General features: G+C 41.4%; 1 protein-coding gene across 1 annotated transcript in view; it reads left to right on the forward strand.

The window, feature by feature from the left end:
• Positions 1-8,115: 8,115 nt before the first annotated feature.
• gal3st3 (galactose-3-O-sulfotransferase 3) overlaps positions 8,116-11,843 on the forward strand; it is a 25,490-nt gene continuing 21,762 nt past the window's right edge. Inside the window, exon 1 of the mRNA XM_079757824.1 lies at positions 8,116-8,428. The gene's annotated coding sequence lies outside the window, so the exon portion shown is untranslated. The remainder of the gene's footprint in view (positions 8,429-11,843) is intronic.

The following is an 11,843-nucleotide window of genomic DNA, read 5'->3' on the forward strand; positions in this document are numbered from 1 at the left end:
GAAAGATAGATAGATAGATAGATAGATAGATAGATAGATAGATAGATAGATAGATAGATAGATAGACACACGCAAACACACAAAACACACACACACACACATACAGACAGACACACATACACAAACACACACACACAGACAAACACATAAGAACACATACACACGCACACAGACAGACAGTGTCTAGATTGCATACCTGTGTGCAGCGAACCTCCTAGCTCCACATTATTAACAGTTAAGAACAATTCAAGGACACACCTCTTATGTCACAAAGTGTGCAATCATCTCAAAGTAAGCCCTGATCGATTCGGTGGTACACTTCTTATTCAAGAAGGCCCGATTTGGGCCTAATATTGCTGACCCCTGGAACACAATGAGTTATAATAGCATGGTGTTTAACATGCTGGGGATAAACACTCCATAATACGCTCCACTGCAGAGAATCAATGAGGGGAAAGACAGCGAAACCCAATCAAATGACGAAATCCATTGTTCCAGCCAACGGTCCCTTGAATACGGGAGACAATGCAACATGGTGGCAGGGAGGCGGGGCGTGGCCGGGGGGTGGGGCAGAGGCGGAGGCGGGGGTAGAGTTCCTGTGTGCATACCGTAAAATAGCACTCTCCCCGTTAAACGTTTTACATGACTATTATGCAACCAGCTATATCTGTTGACTGTGCGTGTGTAATAACGTGGGCCTGTGAAAAGAGTTTCAGCAGTCAGTTTTCTACACTGATTGCTGCACTGGTTTTAGCAGACTACTACATAGTATGCAAATTCCTTAACGTCTCTGTCGGGAGTAAAAGGACGGAACCCTAGCCCCTTCTAAAAGCAGGATTTCCCTGATTCCCCGTGTAGCAGTTTGTGACCATTGCAGTGTTGCAGTCTGCTGGATATCTCTGTCCGAATCTTCTGTTTGACATGGAGGTCAGCTTTAGTTGTTTTTGTTGTTCAAACGATCTATCACCACGAGGGGATCGCATCCTCGGTTTACCCCTGACCCTGCCTGTCCGCTACTGATGTGTGGGCGCCTGTGTGTGTGTCTGTGTGTGTGTGTGTTTGTGCGTGCGTGCAAGGATGTCTGGCAGGTGTTGAGAGAGGGGGCTGTCTTCCCAGGTTAGAATAAAGAGGAAAGGGGTCTTTTCAGGTTGTTGTTATAGTATGTCACTCATTGATCAAACACATAAATTGTCTTTCGGCAAATAAATGTGTCTTCACAACAACCTGTTAACCCTGCAGCAAATACCCCAAGCACAGCTGAAATGGATGGAGAATCTCATTTGACAACAGTTATAGCTCCATTTAACCCTATGCATTCTAGCACTTTGCAAAAAGATAGACAAACAGACAAAGAAATAGAGAGATGGATGAATGGAAACAGGTCAAACATACGATCACAAAGAGTACAAGTGACTCAACAACACTGCATGATGTAAGTAAGTATTACACACACACGTACAGAAACACAAACAAACACACACACACACACACCCACACACACACACACACACACACACACACACACACACACACACACAACAGACCGTGTCTAGTTTGCATAACTGGGTGCAGCTAACCTCTTAGCTCCACATCGTTTAACAGTTAAGAAAAATCAGGCACACATTTTATGTCATAAAACGTGTGATAACCCCTACAACAAAGTGAGTTACAATGGCATGGAGTTTAATAAGCTGGGGGTAAACGCCCTATATACACTCCATTGCAGAGGATCAATAAGAGGAAAGACAGCGAAGCAGAATCAAATGACCTTGAAATCCATTGTTCCAGCCAACGGCCTGTTGAATATGGGAGACAATGCAACATGTTAGTGGGGGTACGACAGGGCCGGGGGGGGGGGGGGGGTGTGCGTGTGTGTGTGTGTGTGTGTGTGTGTGTGTGTGTGTGCGTTCCGTACTGCTAAAGTACATGCACACACGGTTGAACGCATGCCCGAAAACACACACAGACAAACACATACACACCCACACTGATACAAACTCATGCACACACACAAACTCATATGAGCACACACATACACACACACAAACTTCCTTTTAGTGCTGGAAAAGAGGAACTTCGTCATCACCGGCTGTCTCTCCTCTGTACCACAATGGTCCTATCTTCAGCTCTGACCCTCAACTGTTCGTTTGCTGGGAAACCACTTGAAGGATTTCACGCAAAGCCAAGGAAGGAAGAGAGAGAATAAAACTATACAAGTTAGACACACTAAATATATATATATATATATATATATATATATATATATATATATATATATATATATATACATATATATATATATACATATATATATATATATATATATATACATATATATAAAAAAGATATATATATGTAAAGAAAGATGTTGTGGATAAAGTTGTTGAAAACCACAGAGTATATCAGAGTCATGGGATAACTGGAGAACAGCGTACTTATAAATCATTTCAAGATGGCGCACACTTTAAGGAAAGTGGTTTTCTTTCAGGGGGTGTCTTGAAAATCTTGCTAACTTTGTACATAGATGATTTCGAGGTATGCAATCCTCTGGGTACTTCACACAGGAGACACAAGCTCTGTGGTATCTACTGGACTCTGAGTAATTTGCCTCCAGGTTCACATTCAGCACTTTCCTCGATTTACCTGGCATTCTTGTGCAAATCTGATAATAATAATAATCTGACAATGTCTTGCATCCTCTTATTCAAGATGTAAAAACACTTGAGCAGGATGGAATTTTTGTTCTGTGGCTTGGTAAATGTGTTAAAGGCACAATTCAAGTTGTTGCAGCAGATAACCTCGGTGCTCACAGTATAGCAGGTTTTAACGAATGTTTTTCTGGTGGAAACATCTGCAGATTCTGCACAGCAACACGAGCAGAGATCCAAACGAGCGATGTGAGATCAGGTTCATTTGATCTGAGGACTAAAGAACTACATGACTCCCATGTAAATTCAGCACAGCAGAACAGTTCAAGCTGTTTTGGGGTGAAACGACCATGTGTAATCACAAAAAACCTTGCCCACTTCAGTGTTCTGACAGGTTATCCACCAGATATCATGCGCTCATATCATGCATGATGTGTTTGAGGGCATTGTGCCTGTGGAGCTTGCGCATTGTTTGTCACTGCTGATATCCAAGAAATATTTCAGTCTTGAGCTTCTAAACAAATCTATCCTTAGTTTTACCTTCAAGTGGTCAGACAAGACTAACAGGCCTCACGTAATCCCACGTACATTCTGAAAAACAATCGGGGGAAATGCTCATGAGAACTGGGCACTGATAAGATTTCTTCCTTTCATCATTGGGCATCTGGTGCCAGAAGATGAAATGGCATGGCAAATTCTAATGGTTTTAAAAGATGTTGTAGAGCTGGTGGTTGCTCCAACACACACAGAAGACTCCATTGCTTACCTTGAGTGCAAAATTTCAGAGCGCCGCAAAAGATACCAAGAGCTCTTTCCTAATGTGCAGCTTCTACCCAAACATCATAACTTGGAACACTATCCTGCGCTCATCAGGAAGTTTGGTCCTCTCATTTCTCTCTGGGCGATTCGAGGCTAAGCACAGTTATTTTAAGCATGTCATTCGACACTCAAACTGCTTCAAAAACGTGCCCCTCCCGCTAGCTTTTAAGCATCAGCTCATGATTTCATATCACATGAGAGCGTCCCGTTTTGAAAAGCCTGTTCTTGAGATGACAAGTGTGTCAACAGTTTCGGTCGATGTTTTAAAAGACAAAATTGTTGAGAATATTAAACAAAGATTTCCTGGTACAAGAAAGGTGCATTTAACTAGATCTGTCTCAACCAAAGGTGTAAGTTTCAAAAAGGATATGATTATAGCTCATGAGTCTACAAGTGGACTTCCTGATTTTGGACAGATCGTTCACATTTTTGTTATTCAGGAGAGACTGTTTTTTATGGTTAAGAGACTTAGTGGGTGGTATAGTGAGCATCACAGAGCTTTTGAGCTCATGGCATGTCCAACCAAAGACATAGATCTGATTGAGCTTAGTGACCTAGCAGATGACTGCCCTCTGGCAGACTACTTTGTTGGGTCTCTCAGAATGGTGACATTAAAAAGACACATACATGTATAAGGTAAGATGACATTATGATTTAAAATTATGATATTTGGACTGTCACTGCTGTCTTGGAATTAAAAAGAGGTGTGATTATTTCATGAATTATAAATGTGTCTAAACAATGCTTAAACTAGCCTGAAAATATATGAACTGGTGAAGAAAATTACATTAAATGCTCTATTAAACTGGCAATATGATGGCAAAACTTAATGACACTGGAAAAAATAACCTTACAGTATTTTATATCCTTGAAGTCTTTTTGTTTATTTTAACCAAGATATTATGATCAATTTGTTACACACTGTAGTTTTCCTATTGAATGAGACTCTTGGCTTTCTGTCTGAAATGTTTTATTATAGACGACTTTATGCTTAAAGGTTTGGGCTTTTGAAAACAGTTTTTTCCAACTTCATTTTTTTTTTTACAGAAATTTCATGTACAATAATGAATATAGATATATATTTTAGGATAACCAATGAAATGAGTCTCTTAACCTTAGATAAGAGTTACTCTTGTACAAATATATTTTTACATATATATATTTATATGCGTTTGTTTTTATTCACAGATCATTGTAAAATGGCTGGTCCAGTGAAACTCAGAATCATCCTCAGGGAAAACGATTCCCAGAGACTTACCCTGCAAGATGGGATTCCAGAGACTGTTGGTGAATGTAGCTGATTCAGGATTTTGGTGATAGATGACAATTGTTAAACTAGTTGGTAATTTCAATGCTATGATAGTCAAATTTGCTTTTGTGTACCCTTTTTTTACATTTAAGCTAACTGCTGAATTTAAGAGGATTACAACCGTCAGTTTGCTGTCAAAGTTCTTCTCTGAGCTGGATGCTCACTCTTCAAACTTGATGAGGGTGTTTGGCAAGAAAGGCGGCGCTCAAGGAAGAAAGATAAGGAGCATCATGATGCCCAGCACCCAGGTATGATAATCGAATAAAATAGAAATTGTCAAACCTGTCCAGCTTTAATATTTTAAACGTAATGCTTGAAATTGAAAGGGGAAAAGTCAGGAATTGACATAAAAATTGCATAAAATTGCTTGGACATAAAACCAATGCACCCATGTATATTGTAAGTTCATACATCATAAAAATTGTTAAATTTTAAAGAAAGTATAATTCAATGTTTTGTTAGTGAAATCTTCTACCAGTTGATTAAAATGTTTATCTTTTTTGATTTTCCTACATACTCAGATGCCATTGATGTCGGAAGAGAGTGCATCATCAAAGCCCTGTGTGCGTACCTGAATGAAGAGCCCGAGAACCTTGTGAAAGAATACATGGTATGTAATTTAGTTTGTGTGTGTTTGTTTTTTTGAGTGAGTGAGTGAGTGATAAAAATGGGACTGGTTTAACATATCTTTACATCTATTTCCCCCTTTTTTCTGTGAAGAACACAGATGGTGAAAGCAGTGAAGCTGCAATGATGGAGACGACATTTGAAATCTCTGTCATTCGCAAGGAAGGTGCAGAGCCAGATGTTTGACCGGAAGATGTAGGTATTGTTCTGGAGGGTGTGCAAGTTCTGGATGAGCTGGGAAACGTACCACTTGCTGTGCCCTTGTTGTTTGCGCTTGTATATGCTCTTAACCTCAGCTACCCGCCTCAGCTGAGATACACCTTTGAAGCTTTGCAGAAGATCATCATGGTGCTTGATGGAAACAGACTCTCAAAAAAAAAATCAAACACTGAAATAAAGTACTTTAATTTCTCGCTAAATTAAAGCATTTTATTTAGGTGGAAATTATTTCCATAATTTTATTACGCTCCGGGAACAAGTTAATTTTTTGAGTGTACCTAGGAATAGGTTGAGCACCGAAACTCGGTTCCAACCGAGTTAGGGAACTGGTTTCGACGTAAACGGTTTTAACGAGATCGAATAAGAATGCACATTTAGGGGACTCATAAGGAATGATGGTGCACTGGATAGACAGCATTACTATAAAACTTGCTCTTGCCTGCAAGGGGGTGAGAGGAAGACAAACTTACCATGTCATAGCTAGCGAAATAGATCAGGTTCATCCAGCCTTTGGACCACATAGAGTAACAGCATGTGTCACCGCCTCTTAAGTGCATTTCTGTTTTAATTGTATGGGATAAAGTGACCTTTTTATATTTTTCATTGACCACTTAATTTTTGTTCTCATGTTTCCCAAAGCCTGTGTTTTGAAACTTGTGTGTTGCTACTAATTGACCTCACCATAGCCTACTTTATCCTGTTGTTTGTGGCTTTTACAGTGAGGCATTTCTTGGTGCAGACAGGGATATTGTTCTTTCATATAATTTTATATGCTATTTTGAATAGATTTATCCAAAAAACACTAAGTGATCATAGGGCTATGATGTTTGTCCATGTATCTACAGTAAATTAAGAAACGGGAAAGTAAAGTTATAAGTAGTGAAGTTACTTTTCAAATGCAGTAACTAGTAAAATAATCTCATTACAATTTACAGAAGTAACAAGTAATAAGTAACTCATTACTTTTTTTGAGTAACTACCCCAACACTGATGTGTTACGGGCAATGGTGTGAGGCATTCCCTCGATCATGTCTCACCTGGTCAAGAAGCACACCTGCATTCCACCTCATCGCCATTGCATATATAACCCTGGATCTTTACCCTCTCATCGCCAGATCATTGTGTAAACTACAGTGGTAGACTCATACTCGGGTTCAGAGAAATCAATATTTGTACGTTCGTTCCATGTTCCATGTTTTTTTTTGGTGTTTGTCACCCCTGTCATTTTGTTAAAGTAGAGAGTAGGAAGGTTTGTTTCTGGTTACCTTTATACTGGTTACTTTTAGGAATACTGGTTTTGTCTCTTTTGTCTATTTTGTAAATAGCGTGCTTATGTATCTTACTCTCCAGTATACATTAGTTCACTTGCTCACTCTGGTCGCTCAACAGAATGACAAACACACCAACGCACCGGACAGTCCTGTCGTTCAAGGCGGCTCTGCTGCCCCCTTGAGTCTTGTAGTAGTTCACGTCCCACGATGATGCGCAGTCTGTTGCCAGGTGATCCAATCGTTTATCTATAATAAAGAGCATCCAAAAATGTGTCATAGGCTAGCACATGACGTTCAAAACGGCCGACCTAAACTAGACTAAACTAGTCAGTGGGATAACCGGGAGCGCTCACCGAATCAGGCAGCCATTGTAAGCGTCGCCAATACCATTCATGCCATTGATCTGAAAACATAACGTGTTGCTTTTCACAAGTATATAAAAAACATACATTCTCAATACTATTTGGAGGCTAAAAAGTCACTTATCTTGATGGTCAAAAGCGAATAAACAGAACAGCTTTTGGAGTATCAGAATAAGGCAGTTGTTCATGCGTTCATGTGAATTTCGACAGTAATTTAAGGGTTACTTTGAAATTCTACAGTAGTATAATGGTTATTGTGGCTACCTACAGTAGTATAATTTGTTACTGTGCACGTCTACATCAGTATAATGGTAACTATGATTTTCTACATTACCTAATTGCTGTGAATTTATGCATGATGTTGACTGTTAATTTATACAATACTGTATTTATTTACGTGATTTCTGAGCCAAGACACATCGATTTGAATAATAAAGGAATTGATACCCAGATCATTATTCAAACGATCTATTGTCACTCGGGGTCCAATCAGCTCTCGTGCCCCTACTGTTCCCTACTGTGTGTGTGTGTGTGTGTGTGTGTGTGTGTGTGTGTGTGTGTGTGTGTGTGTGTGTGTCTATGCGTGCCCCCCCGCGCGTGTGCGTACGTGTGTCGCTGTCTATGCGTGGCCCCTGCGTGCGTGTGTGTCTGTTTGTGAGTGTGTTTGCGTGCGTGTGTGCGCGCGCGTGCGTGCATAAGCTTTCTGCCAAATGAGCCCCCCCTGTGTCCCTCGTCCCCCGTACCGCATCACGTGCACACCTTCGTTAATGCGCATTGGCTCTCGAAGTAGAGAGCGGCGGGGAGGTTTTACGTGCAGGAGGAGCGGCGGGGTAATGGGATGACAGACAGTCGGAGTGGAGCCGAACAGCGCGCCTCTCTCTGACCTGCCTCCTCCGCTGATTCACCGACTGCGACATCGGGGGCAGACTAACAGCAGCGGGAACCCCCTTTTTCTTTATGAAGAACGTCCAAAAATAAAATAAAAATATAGACATCGATTCCAACTCGTAAACCGGCAAGGACCAATCCTCTACTTACTACACTCACTAGATACACATCAGATGGAGAGGCGAAACTAGTCCAGTCCAGAAAAGATCGGCAGCCAGCAGAGTGCGGGACACGCTGGCCGGAGAATCACCGCAACATCCCCGCTTCAGCCGTGAGATGACCGAGGTGGGTGACCGACATCATCACTACGCCTTTGTGTCCCTTGTTGTACCGTCTCCACCCGTAGCCTTCAGTCTATTAGCCTACACCTTTTAAAATGAGATCACACTGAAATTGCCCGATTAACCGTCACGAACGACTGTCCGTCAGATGCGTAAAAGCGTTGGTGTTTGACCGTTATCTTTTTGTGTCTGATTTATTTAGACCATCCCACCTAGTCCGGGGTCTAAAGCGTGGAGACAGCCCCTCTGCGGTGTGTATGAATGATGGGTGAAGTACACTGGCAACGGTTACGGACCTCCTCTCTCTCGGTTGTGACAAGACGTGCATACCGACGTGATGAAGCGAGAGCAGGCACACTTCTCCAGTTTAAGGACTATAACAGCAGCAGCCCCAGTGCCGGTCGTTCTTTTTGGAGATCCCCGATTAGAGTTTTTTTGGGGGCCCCTATAATATTAACTGATGCCACTATATTTCGCTGTCAGTTATATACTGTTGCTCATGTCAGTGACAGATCCCTTAGTGCTGAAAGCATCACGAGGAATTTGTTTTTGACCCCGTGAGGCAGTGCAGGCTGAAGGTGGAGTGATTCAATAGGCGATCACATTGAACCGTTCAACCTCCCTGCCACGGCAATTTCGTTCATTTGTGCTTTGTTGCATAAAGATGAGTCAGGTGGGACATTGTCCCAACCCATATCATCAGAAAAAGCGATGCAATTTTGGCGTATGAAAAAGATAGTTATTAGGTAGGCCAACTTTGGGCTAATTTGACAATAGTCATTTGTAATCAATAATTAGTACAGTTGAATAAATGTGCACAAGTTTATTAAGACCGGAAACTTCATTACTGAAGCTGTTACTGTATTCAATTGAATTTGGGATTTCAGAATTTTGGTGTGTGTGTGTGTGCGTGTGTGTGTGTGTGTGTGTGTGTGTATGTTGGATAAAATAGAGCTTGTTAAAATAAGCTAAAACACTAACAAGGAGTTGCTTGCTATACAAAATTCTTGTAATATAGTTTTGGTTGTTCGCTGCCATTATGTAAACCAGCAACACACAAACATATCACTCAAGCATCAGATGTTTTGTAAAGATCATAAGGTCTGAAACTATTCGCCCCAACAAAACACTCTCTTATAACTTTCAAGCAACACACATTCAACCTCAAGAAAGTCAACATAGTCAATAACATTTATTGAAATTGATTGAAAACTTTTTCAAATTTTCGAACTCCACCCTGGGGTTGTGTTTGTGGGGGTGGCTGGGTTTGGCTCTGTATGTGAATGTATAAGCGCTGCCTGGTGTTCAGCGAGACCCTCCATGTCATCTCCCGCTTCCCGGGGGCTGCCTAGCACTGCTCCCGCTCAGAGCCCTCCGCTCGCCGCTGTCCTCTGCAACTGCGGCGTCGCTGATCACCAATCCTCTGTTGCAACGCTAAAAGGCTGAACTCACCAGCAACAGCGTGCCACCCTCTTTACCAGCCACGATAAGGAGACCAAACCACATTTGGCTTTGTTCAAATCGCTTTGAATATACCGTGGCACAGACTTCAAGTCCTGATCCAAACAAATGAGACAATAGAAAGGCGATCTGTGCTGTAAGCCGTGGATGTTGTTCTCCATGGAGCTAACCAGTGTTGGGGGTATCGTGTTACAAGTTACCTAGGAATAGGGTTGAGCACCGAGACTCTGTTCCAACCGAGTTAGGGAACCGGTTTTGAAATAAACGGTTGTAACGAGATCGAATAAGATTGCACATTTTGGTGATTCATAAGGAATGACGGTGCACTGGATAGACAGCATTACTTTAAAACTTGCTCTTGCCTACAAGAGGGTGAGAGGAAGACACACTTACGATGTCATAGCTTACGAAAAAGAACAGGTTCATTCAGCCTTTGGACCACATAAAGTAACAGCATGTGTCACCGCCGCTTAAGTGCATTTCTGTTTTAATTGTATGGGATAAAGTGACCTTTTTATATTTTTCATTGACCACTTAATTTTTGTTCTCATGTTTCCCAAAGCCTGTGTTTTAAAACTTGTGTGTTGCTACTGATTGACCTCACCATAGCCTAATTTATCCTGTTGTTTGTGGCTTTTACAGTGAGGCATTTCTTTGTGCAGACAGGGATATCGTTCTTTCATCTTTCATCTTTTCTATTAATTAATTTTAAATTAATTTTATTGTATGACAATGTTTATGTTTATGTTATCTATATGAATAAAGTTGCCTTGCCTTGCCTTTCATATGGTTTTATATGCTATTTTGTATAGATTTATACAATAAACACTAAGTGATGATAGGGCTATGATGTTTGTCCATGTATCTACAGTAAATTAAGAAACGGGAAAGTAAAGTAATAAGAAGTGAAGTTACTTTTCAAATGCAGTAACTAGTAAAGTAATCTCATTACAATTTACAGAAGTAACTAGTAATAAGTAACTAATTTCTTTTTTTGAGTAACTACCCCAACACTGGAGCTAACCTGCGTTACCGAGTTTACTGTGGGTTACGTTCACAGCATGAGTTGCCATGGTAACTGAACAGAGTTGCCAGAGTTCAGGTTGTGTGTAACACACACAATTCAACGGCGTTCAGAGCAGCGCAGTCTCATCCCTGACTCATCACAGCATCGAAAGTGTCCCTGTGACACGAATGTTCTTTACCAAGAGGAACCAAAAGGAACCGCTCTCATCTTATCCCAACATGCGATCGGAGAAGGAGGCTCACTTTGTCCTATTCTTATCTCAGAGTTCATCTCATAAACGCAGGGAAAACTGGTGCATCTTATGAAGTAAATTATGGGTCTGTGTTCATGCCAGCGCCCATTATTATGGTCATGAGATGCATCTATAAACTTAGATACTGGCCCCTAATAGACATGCTGGATAAGAGTAGAAAACCATCAGAAACCACCTTGTAAGCTGAAAGCTTACGCAATGGCGCTTTGGTGTGTGTATGTATTCTATTTCTAGACAGTTTGATGTTAGGGAGTGGTGTTCTCCCTGCACTTTTCTGTGTGTGTGTGTGTGTGTGTGTGTGTGTGTGTGTAAGAGTCTGTGTCTGTGTGCAGAAGAGCTTGACACACTCGAGGAGGCCTTATGGCGGAGGGGGTGTGTGGGGGGGGTGAAGGATACATGGGCGCAGAAATTGTGAGGGGGAGGAAGAGGAGAAGGAGGAGGTGGGCTCGCAACTCACCCTGTTTGTCATCTTCATCTCTCTGAATCAATGCGTTTGTGTGTGTCAGTGAGTGAGTGTGTGTGTGTGTGTGAGTGTGTGTGAGTTTGTGTGTGTGTGTGTGTGTGATACTGAAGTTTCAAGTGATTAGAGTACTTGTGATTAAAAGTGTACTTGTGGGCGTTTTAGCTGTATAGCAGAGAAGTAACTGTGTGTGTGTGTGTGTGTAGTTTAGTTTGGGG

The sequence above is a fragment of the Pollachius pollachius genome (genome assembly GCF_949987615.1).
Source record: "Pollachius pollachius genome assembly, chromosome: 20".
Taxonomy (NCBI): Eukaryota; Metazoa; Chordata; class Actinopteri; order Gadiformes; family Gadidae; genus Pollachius; species Pollachius pollachius.